The following is a 15061-nucleotide window of genomic DNA, read 5'->3' on the forward strand; positions in this document are numbered from 1 at the left end:
ATATCAGTGCATTGTGTTGATGATAATGACGAAGATGATGACGATGATGACTGTGGAATGCTCATTGTGCTTTTATTGGTCCACACTAAACTCAACAGCCATAAACATACACATGGAAGAGCATATATTGAACGCAACAAACACCAATAAATCCACAAACACTGTATCATATTTTCTGGCTGAACCAACAAGGTCATATGACCTTCACAAGTACTCACTCATGACCCCAACCCCATTTGACATCACCTTCCCCCTGACTCTTACATATACATCTGTCAAATTATGCACCATTTATTATAAGTCCCTACACTGCTCGAGTCCAATGTTGCAAGATAATTGATCATGATATATCTATTTGTCACTGTGTCTGCCCAATACAGCAACAGATTTTTACATCGCCCTGGCATGTGCTTCACGACTGCCATTATAACCCTCACTGACAAATGTGCTATAAATGTTCATATCGCCTGCAACCGTCAATCATAAAGTATTTTTACTGAGGTGAAAATATGTCAAATGTTTCGAAACAACCCTTTGAAATTACAGTAAGGTTCAGTTCCTAATTCTCAACAAAAAAATTCTTTTGATGGTATATCTTTATTGATCAATCATTCTCTCATAATCACAGATATATGTACATAAGAAGGTACATTTCATTATTTTTTAAAATATTGTACTTTAATTATGTCAGCCACTCACCTGAAGCCTGAGGCTAGTAAAACATTTAACACTGCAGTCAGACAATTTCTATTTTTATGTCAGTGGGATTAATATTCAAGCCCCAACCTGACAATCCAGTGAATGATGCTGCCAGCAATAATTAACATCAGAGTACGATGATGTCATGAATTAAAAGAATAAGTCTGACCATAATAAGTCAACATGACCAGCACAGGAGTCTGGGATCCTCACAGGAAAATTTAAATATAGGTGAGTATGGTTTTAGGCCGCTTTTAGCAATATTCCAATAATATCATGGCGCGTGACACCAGAAATGGCATCACATAATGTACTCATGTAAAGAATGCAGGTCTTTGGCGTGATGAGCCAATCCTTTAACCTCTAGGCTACCCCACCACCCCTGCAAATACATACATATGTAAGTACTCTCAGAACAAAACTCCTGGGCTCCAGAACCCTGTTAGTGTTAATGTCAGATACAGGAAGGATTATGACAATCACCCCTTGATTTCATGCTTAATTTCAAACCAAACTACTTGTGTTTACCGAAGCAATATTCTCCGTGGTCCCACAATGGCCTGAGGTTTGTGTGTCACAATGTCAAATCTCCGATGATATTTGAGGCTGAATCGCCTCTGTCTTCATAATCTCATAAGCTTTTGTGTCAATATACACGTGTTAGAACATTTGTACAATGTCCCAATCACAATTGCTGAGCCTTCCTTGCTACAAACACTCAGGAACCACCAGGGCAGACGACACTAGAGCAGACGACACTTTATGACTGAACTGTTTACCTGACAGATTAGAATGCCAACCAACAACACATGTTGCTAATCTCTGGTGCACTTTAGCCACATAACAGAAATATTCTGCTACATGTGGGCTCAAATATTAATAAGATGAAGGGATGAACAAGCAGGTTTTCTTAGTTGTTAGGGACAGAAATGCATTTGTTTCAAGTGTGCCAGTGGGCACTCATGGAGGTTCAAGTGTACGCAGGAGTGCCAATACTTTTAACCATCTCATTATTATCAGATCTTGTTTTTGTTACCTACAAACATCTATCTGAGGACATCCCAGGTCACCCTAAAATGACCTTTCAAGAAGACCAAGAGGTCAAGCGGTTTCTCTGGCTATTTTGTCACTAGTTTCAAACCAGCACTGTGAAAACAATTTACTATAGGTGAAGATTTCAATTCAGAATTTGAATACTGAACCAAAATCATTCTGAAATGTCTTTCATAAATGACCGTCTTCCTGACCGTACTTCCTGTAAGAGACACACATCACTTCACCTGATGAAGTTTTTGAATTTGAAAAGTATATCTCATCATGCAGGTCAAAGAATGTTAATGACATCATGACCTTGTCTAAAGAATACTAGTAAGACAGGAAATAGAGCAAAAAATCAGCAGAAGGTACTTAGACAATCCAACATAATGTCTCACAAATCAAACAATCGTCACACGGTGAATCCATGTGTCCTTAGGTCGTCTGCTATAAGATTCAAGTTGAATTCATAAAGGGTGGACAAAATGTGCCGATGTGAATTGAACTGTGTTTACATATGTACAGGATTGTACATCAACTCACAAACATTCGGTGCCCCGACGACCGTCAGTTACTTGAAATAATGGTTAGTGTCCTTGAAAATAGTGCATTTAAAAAATTTCTTTAGAACCTGAAATGAATCATTGATCAATGCAGACTGATGGATGAAAAGCTCTGAATGAACACCCAAACACTCAGCAAAGTCATAGATGTGTTGTGAGTACAATGAATAATTTTGTCCATGACCTTCTTAAACATGTTAAAACAATGCAGTGTTCGAAATTAACTTTTTCAGCAAGTAGCAAGTACATGCTACCAGCTTTAAAAGTAGGTAGCAACATTCCTTACCAGGTGGCAGCAATCTTTCTTATTCCTGTTAATTCCATCCTTTCATTAGTTTCAATCCCATTACTTTCTTTAGCCACATGGAACTGTATGGGGTCTCCGTGTACTGGCAGACGTTCTATTGTCATGCAGAAAATGACAAATGTTCATTATCAAACATTCGCGAAACATTTGAAGCCCTCAGAATTCTTAACCTCGATCACTGCGAAAGTGATAAAAATGGGCTTAAGAAGCTTGTAAGGCTCCCTACGAGCGTTATGAGAAGAGTAAGCCAGGTTCAGTTCATGTTAACACTGGGTAGTGTTGTAGTGTAGTGGCTAAAACGTCTGCTCATAACACCAAAGACCTGGGTTTGATACCGCATATGGGCACACTGAATGAAGCCCATTTCTGGTGTTCCCTGCCATAATATTGCTGGAATATTGCTAAAATCTGTGTTAAACCTCACTCACTCCCAAGGATGCTAGCACACATGCTCCCAGCCATATTTTTTTCCATCCAGCCAAGCCTGTAATGCTACAGCAATGATGCATGCCTAGATCTTCTACAGGTTCTGAAATGCTCTCCACATTCACAGATAAACTGCACAACTTCAGGGATCGTTTCCTTATGGAAATATTACTCCTCAAATTGATGACTCATACATTCCATTTTCAAAAAAAATCTTGTACTTACTGAAATTTGAGAACACAACTTTTTGAAATCCAATCTCCATATGAAAACATCTATTCTGCATCGAAGTAAAGGCTGTGAAAACGAATCTATCTCCCTGAATGAGACTCACCCACTGGGTCAGACAAGCAGAGCTGATAAAGGACAGTTTCAGCAGAGAGCTTTGTCAATATTTTACTGAAAACGATTTCTTTGAAATATAGGTCAGCATTTGTGATGCCACTACAAACGTACACACAATCTGGTCTACATGATCAAAGACGGATGCAAATGTCTTTATGATAGCTTGGGCTGTATGTCTCACACAACTGAAACTGTGACAATTATTATTGAGGGCTGGGAGCAGAAAATACGACAAACTATTCAAACTGAGGACAACCAATATGAGATTTTAATTCAGTTTTCATACGTTATATCAGAAATAGTTTGATCGTAGCAATTCAATGTTCAGTCATTCTCTACAGCTGGTCATTCACCTTGTTATTTAGCATGCTATTCATCCGTGTTATTCTGTCTAATTCGCAAACCAGATAGGCATGTATGACCAGGATATTTAACTGGGATATTTAAGATTGGAAACCTAGGAAGCATTTGAAATCAAGTTGGGAAGGATCAACGTACTTGGAAAGTACCAAGTAACTGACTTCAAACTGATTCAGTTCTCTTGCGGAACAACAATTTCTGAGAGATGTTAGACTTGACTAACTCTTGTGACTCTACATGATTATCAGGTGACTTTATGCAATGAGGCAGATGGACATGCGTGACATAGATGGTCAGTTGACAATAGAAGGGAACCACATGACATCAGAAATGGTTCGATTAAGTACCTTCTTTATTCATGTTATAATGTCTAATGCCCAAACCAGATTAGTATATTTTGGAGCTGGGCCTGAAACTGTTTTTTGACCCCATTGAGGTTTAGAATTCAGAAAATTTAGATAAGAATGTCGATAACATTTTTTAATCTAACTTACAGTGATGTTTACCACATAAAAATAGGATATATACTATGCATATATGTTTAAGTTAGTCAAATGATAACTTTGATATTAAGGCTGCAATAAATACAATATATGGCAAATGCGTATGCATCACAAATATTGAGTAATGAATATGGATAATTATTCACCAATATGATATTGTAGTTAAGAGATTGATGCACATTATGGAACACCCAAGGCGACAGTGTTAGATGGACCCTGCAATCACGAGTGGTCTCATGACACTCAAATCTGGAACGAAATAGTTACAGTTGACAGTACCTTGTGCTGCCATAATCATAAGAGGTCTCTTGGGTTGGTACATTTCAGCTCAATACCAACAAATTAGGACAAACACTCGGCAATTTTTTTTTTTTGGCAATATATTTTCCGAGCAACCAAACAAGGCATATTATAAAACGTTAATGCTGACAAGTAGAACACAGATATAACATGACATAACAACTGGCCGAGCATAAATAATTCACCAATAATGAGATTTGTTCAGGGTTCAAAATTAACATTTGAGGTAGCAAATTTGCCACTCAAAATTATATTTTGCTACCTAAGAAAAGACACAATAGCAACAACCACTTAGGTGAAACTCAGCTCACATTAAAAAAATTACTCAACATGTTCAAATTACAGATCACCACTTGTTCACTTTCACTTGTAAACTTACCGATACTGGTACTTTACTTTCCCTGAAACTGGGACTGTGAGGCAGGAACATGAAAAAATGCCGCTACCCGTTAAGGGATTTTGCTATCTATTTTTCAACCAGGTAGCAAGTACTTGCCGAAAAAACTGTTGTTGCACTATCAGACAATTTGTATTGCCGATAAAGGACCGAACTGACTTAAACAATAGAACAGAAATATGAACTAATGGAAACTGTTGCCAAGGGTCTCGGAAGCCTGTGTAGCTCTGCCTGTAACATGTGTTAATTACTAGTTATGACAGCTCCCTTGTGTGTAAGTCTGTCCTTCAATCATTCATGAACAAAATATCAATACAACTATAAAAGCGCAAATCAATATTGATAAGTCTGCCATCCATTCACTTGATCACTGGTCAGCTGGAACTGCAAACAAGCAAGTAACAGAGCAAAGGACACACAATTCCCTTGCCACTATTAAGTAGCCATTGTCTAAAATATTCATGTTCTCCTTCCATACTGATCAGCTGATATCTGATCAATGCAAGACTTCCAGACACCATTACCTAACCTTGACCTTCATCACAACACACAGCTCCCAAATTTAACAGCCGCCAAAATCCCATTAGTGACGCAACTGGCAATAAACACCATCAAACAGCAGACCTGCCAGTCAGTGACCAAAACTAGTGCCCCACAATGGGATTAGGACAATAGTCGGAACAATCTCCTACGTATTTACTGGGCTGACAAGGGTCCATAATATTTATCTACAGGCTAGAGGTTTGTGATAATGGTCGAGTTGGACATTCTTGGCAGTGGAGGTCGGAGCATTTGTGTAGAGGTCTGATCTGGATGTGTCACGCATTTGTTTGCTGAGAATAGCTTGTTGATAGGTGGTTGTATGTGTTCATCGGATTGGAGAGAATATGTATCACATTGTCGTGGTGTTAGCATGCTATCTTTAGTGATAACTGTATGCCAATAAAACTGCCCTTTCCACAGAACTGTGGAAAGGAATTGGAGCAATATTATGTAATCACAGTTACAGTTTTGTTCTGTAACTTCAACACCAATGTCAAGACTCACAGAAGGGTGTTAAGATTTTTAAATTCTTAGAATATATCAAAGTAAATCCTTGCTAATTCTTAGTACAGGAGGTCCAACTCTGTATCTGTGCCTTACAGACATACAGAGAGAAACAGACACACAGAGGGGTGGATGCATGGCCAGACATACGAAAGAGACACAAACAGATGGGCGGATGGTTGGACAGATAGAGAGAGAAAGTGAGTGGGAGATCTGCATCCTCAACACGAATCAATGCATGGATAAGATAAAAATGGAATCAGGCTAGCTATTCTCGAAATGTCTGTAGCCCTACGAAGTTCTTAAGCCCATTCAAAACACATTGGCCAGGACCAAAGTTGAGAATTCTTAGGGCTATGAACGTTTCAAGAATGAGAGACCAGCTTATTCCAATCTCAATTTCATCAACAACTTACGGATCATACAGAACATTGGAAGCACAGTATTCCTTGTCTATAAGGTCGACCTTAGAGACATTGACTCAGTTGAGCTAATTCCACCACATTGTGCATGTGTCGATGGATCAAGGGGGTTTAGAAACTGGCTAGCTGTTGTCAAAACATTCGTAGCCTTATGAACTTCTTAAGCCCATTCTCAACACATTGGCTATGATCAAAGTTACGAATTCTACGAACGTTACGAGAATAAGAGTAATGGCCATACCGATGACCTGTGCTGGACAACGAGACAACAAACACCAATTTTTGATATTATTTACTTGTTGTCTAAACATATCAGGAGAAATAACTGAAAAAGATACAACAGTTTTTCTGTAGTATACGAATACAGAAAATATTCCAGGGTAATTAGCCAAATCCAGTCAACTAGTGGCAGCCAGTGATATAGCTAATGAGAGACATTGTCTCAATCAGAAAACCTATGTTTTCAGGAGCAGACAGGTGGTGCTGCAGGCATCTGTGATGGACATGACTTAGAATGATAAACTATGATAAAGCTCCATTATCATACTACTGTTGAATCAGACAAAAGAACACTTTGACTATGCATTGCTGCCTGGAAAACATTCAGAAGGCTAATCATGACAGCATTCACAATAAGGATTATACAGAATTAATACTGTACTTGATGTTTTTAGAGCCCCTCCACTTGATTAAACCCAAAAGGAGTGCTTACTGGGGTACATATTTGGGAAAGGTGGGGTAAATATTTAGTTAATGATTACTGATTTGTATAATCTATAATAATAACCAGACCTATCAACAGCTCCTTTAGCTGAATCTACAAACAAACAAAGGTTGATGAAATTCTATACTAATCCAGAGACCGCAAAGGTTGTTGGCACTCTGTTTGACCAAAAACATCTTCTTAGTATGGTGTCAACCAAGTCACTAACTGACTAAGCCATACCATGAGATCCATTAGCTGCCTCCATGACAAACAAAGGTTGATGAAGCTCTATACTGATCCAGAGACATCTTCGGCCAGCAAAGGTTGTTGGTGCTCTATTTGACCAAAAACATCTTCTGGGTATGATGTCAACAAAGTCACTAAGCTGTACCACCAGATCCATTAGCTGCCTCTTAAAGTCCACAAAGGTTGTTTGAGCTCTATTATTAAATGAAAAACATCTTTGAGGCATGATGACAATCAAGTCACTATGCCTAATAATCAGATCCACTATCTATCTTCATGGCCAGCCAAGGTTCTAGGCCATAAACAACTTCCGGGTACGATGACAACCCAGCCACTAACCCTTACCATCAGATCCATTAAATGCCTCTTACTGACAGCAAAGGTTGTTGGGGTACAACGTCAAGCAAGTCTCGAAGTCTGGTAAGCAATAATAAGAAGCATTAACTGTCTCCATGGCCCGCAAAGCAAGTTGGAGCTCTATTCTAGAACAGACTTTGGGGAAGACACCAAAGTCAGTAAAGCCCAGTCATAATATTCATCTAACTGCCTCAGTGACATTCAAAGGTTGTTCGAGCTGTACTAAGAACAGATATTGACAATGTTGCATCATCTGGTTTAATGCAGATCAGGGGTTCATCCCTGACAAGAATCAAACATTCACTATAGGAGATCTAAATACCATTATCACACAATCAGTTTCTACCCGTTAACACAGGTGACCTTGAGGTTCAAATGTTCAAATAGATTAGGCTGTGACCCTTTCAGGGCTCAAGTAAACATACCCCAATAGTCATCACAGCAGGAGACTGTAAACAGTTTGAAATTCCTTGCTCTTAAGTGCCAGGGCTCAATTTAAAGAGACAAAACCAACTTGAACAAGGTGCAACGTCTTTTGTAGGAAAACCTTGTTGCACTAGACAAACACGGGTTGCACCTGTTCAAAACACAAAAAAACAAAATATATTGAGTGTGGGTAATGATCTTTCAGAGCATTTCATAACAAAAAAAATTCTAGGTGTGATGTCATTTTATCTTACGTCTATCTTATCATCAAACTTCCTCAAATTTAATTGAACAGCTCCCACTGCTCGTCATAAAATTGTACACAATGCTTTAGTTTAGGTATTGATTTACGATACTATTACTACAGAATAAAATTTCATGAACAGTAGTATTTAGTTGTTCCCTGAGACACTGATCCAAGCTGGTTCATTAAATTTGTACAAGACGATAATTTCCCATAATAACAATACAAATGACATTACTGCTTGTTTTCATGAATGATTTTTATGAATACAATCCGTATACAAAATGTTTTGAGATTTTAACAGTTTCAGAGCACAACTGGTGTGCAACAATTATTTTTCAATGCAGCTTCTCAGGACTCTGTTGTGCATATGTCAGCTTCATAGACAGTACAATCTGAAATCTACACAAACTTGTTACAGCTATCACAATATAACACATCAAATGTAACCAAAAGACTTCTTAAAAAATAATAATCAGCAAATATGTTTTCTTGTCATGCTACCAAAGTTATCAATTATGTTATCTATGGAGGCATGATGTGTTATCAGATGTTATCAATGCAAGCAGATATCACAAGCTAAGGTATCAACAGATATCACATAAGTGTCTCATCAAATGTCTGTGAGAGTAGGTGGTAAGGAGCATTATCACATGCCCCTAGATCCACTTACACAAATGACCTGACATGTAAACGTAAACGCTACATCGTGTTGGAGAAGGTATTACACAGATCAAGGCATACCTCTCCCTCGTACACCCGCCACTTGCAGCTAATTACCATGTAGTGTATTCAGACAGTTACTCTGCTTTAATTACGCTATCTTGTTACAGCTACTGACTGAATGACATCTAACACTAACTACAGCTTACTCTTCATTATATTTCATGTATACAGTGTTCGGCGTACTAAATACTTTATGATGCAATGTCAAGTGTTATCAATGTTCAGTGAGTGACTTTAGTTTTAGGACGCTTTTAGCAATATTCCAGCAATATCACAGCTGGGGTCACCAGAAATGGGCCTCAAACACTGCACCCATGTTGGAAATCGAACTGAAGTCTTTGGAATGATGAGTCAACACTATGACCATTAGGCTTATGCCACCACCCCCAATGTCACAAGTATTATCATTGTCACAAGTATTATCAATGTCAAGCATCAACGTCACAAGTATTATCAATGTCAAGTTGCAATGTCTCAAGTATTATCAATGACATCAATTATCAATATCAAACTACTATTAATGGGAAGTATCAATGTCGCAATTAATATCAATGTCACAGGTATTATCACTGTCACAAGTATTATCTTGTCAAGTATTAATGTCACAAGTATTATCAGTGTCAGCTATTATCAGTGTCACAAGTATTATCAATGTCACAAGTATTATCAATGACAAGCATCAATGTCAGTCACAGGTATTATCAATGCAATGTACCAATCTGATCATCAGGGTATCATAATCTGAAAATTATGCAAATTGGTTTAATAATTAGATTAAATTATATTTAAGAAAATAGGTAAAAAATTCAAACCTACACCCACTGCCATTGTAGGTAATAACTTTCTTGCACAAGACACACAGGTTGCAGCTACTAAAAACAAAATTACATAATGCCTGAGTTTTGGTATTGATCATTTAGAATATTTCATAATATCACTCAGGGTTTCTTAGGCAAATACAGTGTCATAATATTTAATTTAATATATTATTGTATTCATCCCCCTTTATCATGTTTATGCAAGAAATAAAATATATTCACCCCAAAATGTATTCATGGCAGCCCTATTAGTATTATCTACACTGTGGGATAAAAATTGCAACTACAATTTTAAAGATTAAATTATGGAACAGCAATTATGGCAGGTATGAAATTTTTATTCAATCTCTTTCTTCATGCTAGATAAGTCACATACCAGGATATGTACCAGGAAATCAAAACTGGCATTCTATTAATGAGTCATATAAAAGAATACACTTTGAAAGTACATTAATTATCTCTTAAGCTGTTACACAGTTTGTCACGTAAGCAAAATATTTCAAATGAAATACAAAAACATCTAAAAATTTAATTTTTCATCTTATTTCACAGCATTCTAGATATGACTTGTATATGCACTTCACTGACGAGGATATCAAAGGAGGAAGATGTTTTAGTAGATTCAAATCATAATAATAATACCAAGACAATATATATATTGATGGTAACTAATATATAAAGCATAATAGTAAAGTCTTCCTTTATTCATTCCAGATTTCTACCCACAATCTAGGAAACAATTATCAAAACTGTGACGTTTGTACTTTCATGTTTCCTTACTCCACCATTATAATTCACTGTAAAGCTGATAAATCTCCATCCTCAACATTTAAGAACATAAAACCAACGAAAAACAGATTAAATTTTTTCCCAAAGTGCCTCTCAAAGATACTTACAGCTAGGAATCCTAAATAAATCCCTGATGAATTCTGGTACATTAACTTGTCAAAATGACGAGAACAAATGACTAACGGTAACTTGAAGGGCAAATTATCCTTTAAACCCAACAATGACCATTATGCAAGAGAGCATGCCACTGGCATCCAGCCTCAGGGCAGACAGAGATAGGTAGATAGTCCTCCTGTGTAATACTTTCTCATTACAAATGACGAGCACAAGGTCATGTTGACATCTAACGACCCGTATGACCCAACAAATTAGTTACCCTAGGGTGGGAGACATTAGTGCAAACAACCGCGTTTAGTCTTAGTCTTCTGTTCTATCTTCTCTGCCTAGATAAACAGTTTCACCAGTACAGGGTGATGAAGATACGTCTAGCATCATCAACATTGGGGCAAGCCCTTACCTCTAGTCTCGGAAACCAACACACTTTACAGAAAAAATGGTACCTAAATAATAGTCATGAGGGATTACAAAATGGAGCCAGACTTTCTTCATTTTCTGACACTGTGATAGTCTAGACTTGCCACATATTCTCAAAATTGGGACAAGCCTTAGTCTCTGAGTGTCTGAAACGAACACATAAACTGACAAAAATGGTCCTTAACTTAAATTAATAAAATATGAAGAACAGACAGAGATACTTCATTTACAGAACTGTCACAAGACAAAATATGGTGATTTCCAAACCTGGAAATCTGATATGTCCAAAATTGGAAACATTTTGGAAACATCACCTTTCCAAAATTGTAAATTCTTGGAAGCATCATCTTTCCAAGACATTTACAACTTTGTAAATGTAGATTTTCTTTTGCAGCGTGTGGTAATGTAGATATTCAAACATATTCTAGACTTGTGAGCTGTTCATGTAATTTGTTTTGGGTTTATGTAACATGCAAAGTGAAGTCCCTATCCTAACAGTAATTTGTACACAGTTCCTGACAAGCTATTTACATTATACATGTTGAGTGTTTAGTTAGACTGACTAGGTGACATTTATACTACAAAGGACCAGTTTCTCCATGGTAATTCTGGAAGGTTGACAGAATGAAAATGTGAAATATTTCATCTATAAATGTCAAATCTGAAAAATTTGTTGCAATTTCAGCTTTTTCAAAGAGGCAATACTTCAAATGTAACAGCTCTTCCACATATTAAACAAGAACTTCCTGGAATGGAAAAACTGGAGAAGTTTATCTAATTTCATGATATTTGACAGTACAACTGTTACCATGGAGACATATATAAGACTAATGTAATATGGCATTGTATGCAAATAAAAAATTAAAAATGTATCTACTTTCAGGTTACCATTCTGTTGGAGTAGTGATAGACTTACTGGGGCCAGTCACTTCGGTACTTTTAAGCCAATAATTTGTATACATGCTGTTTCAGCTGACGTTTAATCTGCAAGTGTCCAGAGAGTAAGAGTGAGTGGGTTTAGTTTTATGCAGCATTCAGCAATATTCCTGCTATAAATAAATCTATTAACAATTAAAATCTGGACCACACAATCCAGTGATCAACAGCTTGAGCACTGACTTGTGCAACAGGGAACTGATGACACATGTCAACCAAGTCAGTGAGCCTGACCACCCGATCCTGAAGAAAGTAAGATTTTATGGACAATATAAGTTGTTCACTGGCTGCAAGGGTACATGAGCCCATGGACCCCGAGGGATCAGTGAACAAAGTATTTATCTTACCTCTATGCATCAGAACATTGTGCAACAGCTGTATTGCAGCAGTCAAGTGACTTTAAATGGCAATATACAGATACACCCCTTCTTGGACGAATTCATGACCATTCTGACATTAAACGTATCATATACATGGCCTTGTACGGTCCAGTGTGTGAAATAGCCACTGGCCCTCTAGTCAGTGGCTAGCAAAAATCCAGTCGGGCTAGTAACTCTCCAGTCACTGGCCTGACTGGCTAGTGACTATAAATGGGATCCTACTTGTTCAGTTATAAGACACATTTAAATCATGCAAGATCACCCATCTCATGCAGACAATATCTCATTCTCATCTTATTGTTATCTATTGCTTAGTTTCTACATTTAGGCACTGTGGGCATGGCTGGTTTGCAAATTTTGGAAACTCTTTCCCACACTGGTATGGTTCAAGCAGGTTTGTTTGAGCTGAAAGCACTGGTTTACCATGCAAAACATTGTTGCAAGTTTTTCATAGATCTATACCTTAAGATTTCCTAAGTGCTGAATTTCAAAAACTGAATTTCATACACTGTGTCAAAATTCCTCAAATCCTGGGTTTGAAACATGTCAGAATGGCCATACATATTGAATGATAATGACAGTTATGATAACATCAATAATGATAACAGAGACAAATACACACAGTAAATTCAAAGTGTCGATGATAAATATGAAATGTTCAATAATGTGCTTGATATTGAACAAATATATGGTGCAAATGCAGACCTGACTATATGACATAGTTTTGACAGGGCACAATAAACGAAATAGCAGTTATGCAATGTACATGGGAACCATTATATTGCTTGGTATTGCTTGTGTTAAGTACATGTGCACAGAAGTTATGCATATTTTGTTTATGATTTGTTTTTGTTTCTGGGGGAGGGGGGGTGTATTTTTTTTGGGAGGGGGTTTGGGTAGAGATCCTTGGACCCATGTACAGCAAGGGATTGCTATACTAACTTTTCTAACAAGCACCACAATGGAATATCAAGGGAGTGAGACTGACTTGTACAATGGCACCCTGCAGTACCAGTAATGACTATCTATCATGTATCTACATGGGTGTCTTGAGTTTCAAGCTGATTTATGACAGACAACTGATCTACTTCAGGATTCTTCAATTTAGTTTAACTGACATTTCAGAGAAATGCCCATTCTTATTTTTGTATTGTGAATAATACGTCTACCCTTAAACCAAACTATTTGAAAGCATGGGTGCGCCAGTTAAATGATAAAAACGCATAGTCAAATAAATGTGGGTAAAACGGGAAAACCAGTAACGTAGTGCTCAATTGCTATTCCTAAGGGCGAGCGTCCTATGGTCGTATTGACATTTCTATTCGCCTAGTGTCCCACGTACATTCGGAGCCCAGCAAAGGCCTCATTGTGTTAGATCTACTCCAAAGTCATCGTTTCCCGTCGTCCTCACACATAAGAGGCACGGCGTCTGTAAGCGGTCACTTTTCACCAGCATAACTAACCCACTGTCCATTTCACGAGTGACCGGCAACACTCTGAGAGTGGTCTACGGAAGTTTGTCCAAGCTGTCAAGACCATGTTGCGCTTCATATCCGATCAAATTTGCTCCAATAACCGCATTAAACGCATCGTCGACCCCGCTGTGCTGTGGTTTTGCCGTGAGAACAAAACACCCATATATGCTGCGATTGTGTCATTGAAGGAATATTTGACCCTGGGTGTAAATTATTGATCTGAACAGTTAAGCACGTTTTCCACGCATGTGGAATATGCAGGCACTGAGATCGACTAAAACAGAACATTCGTCCCAGACTCCCCTGTTCGTCTGGTCAGGTGAAACATTATGTGAATTAATTAGAATTAATGACTTGATGCATCTACGAAGGGATTTTCATGCGAAGGAATGTGATTCTATTTACCAGAAAACTTGGAGAATTGAAGCATCGAGTATCAGCAGTAACGGTAATCCAACGCACAGCGTGTACACACACTCCCGGAACTTGAGCGATACCGACACCGATCACGTGACCAACTATAGTCAGTTTCCGTAAGTCACTGCAAGGTGTCGCTTTATTGGGTGCATGTGCGCTGTGACTTGACAAATAAGGACACGCGTTCTCCTGTTTTCGACGGTTGATCGTGGATTGTTTCAATGTTGTGTTTTTCGTTCACTTTGAAATAATTCATGGTTCTGCATTCTGAAAGTTTTTAACACTATCAATGAATGCTATTTTAAATATTTAAACTGTGAATGGTTCGAAATTTTAAACGACAATAAAAGTCGATAAGAAAATGAGCTTATTTTTTTGTTTTCTTTTTCACTGAAAAGTCCTTTTGCAGTATTACAATAGATAGTGTAATTCATTTGGGTGTGAAAGCGAGGTATTAGAAAGCGAGAGAGAGAGAAAGCGAGAGAGAGAGAAAGAGAGAGTATCCAACATCAGTGAGTGAGTTTAGTTTTACGCCGCACTCAGCAATACTCCACCTATATGGCGGCGGTCTGTAAATAATCGAGTCTGGATCAGACAATCCAC

The 15061-nt window shown here is 37.8% G+C and overlaps 1 protein-coding gene across 5 annotated transcripts in view; it reads right to left on the bottom strand.

Moving 5' to 3' along the window:
* LOC137259219 (coronin-2B-like) overlaps nucleotides 1-14542 on the bottom strand; it is a 93051-nt gene extending 78509 nt beyond the window's left edge. For 4 of the 5 annotated variants that reach the window (XM_067796832.1, XM_067796829.1, XM_067796831.1 and 1 more), the window contains exon 1: nucleotides 14447-14532. The gene's annotated coding sequence lies outside the window, so the exon portion shown is untranslated. Of the gene's footprint in view, nucleotides 1-14446 lie in introns of all 5 variants that reach the window. The other variant, XM_067796830.1, reaches the window with a different exon arrangement.
* Between the last annotated feature and the right edge of the window lie 519 nt (nucleotides 14543-15061).

This window comes from Haliotis asinina, chromosome 13, assembly GCF_037392515.1.
Source record: "Haliotis asinina isolate JCU_RB_2024 chromosome 13, JCU_Hal_asi_v2, whole genome shotgun sequence".
NCBI classification, from domain to species: domain Eukaryota; kingdom Metazoa; phylum Mollusca; class Gastropoda; order Lepetellida; family Haliotidae; genus Haliotis; species Haliotis asinina.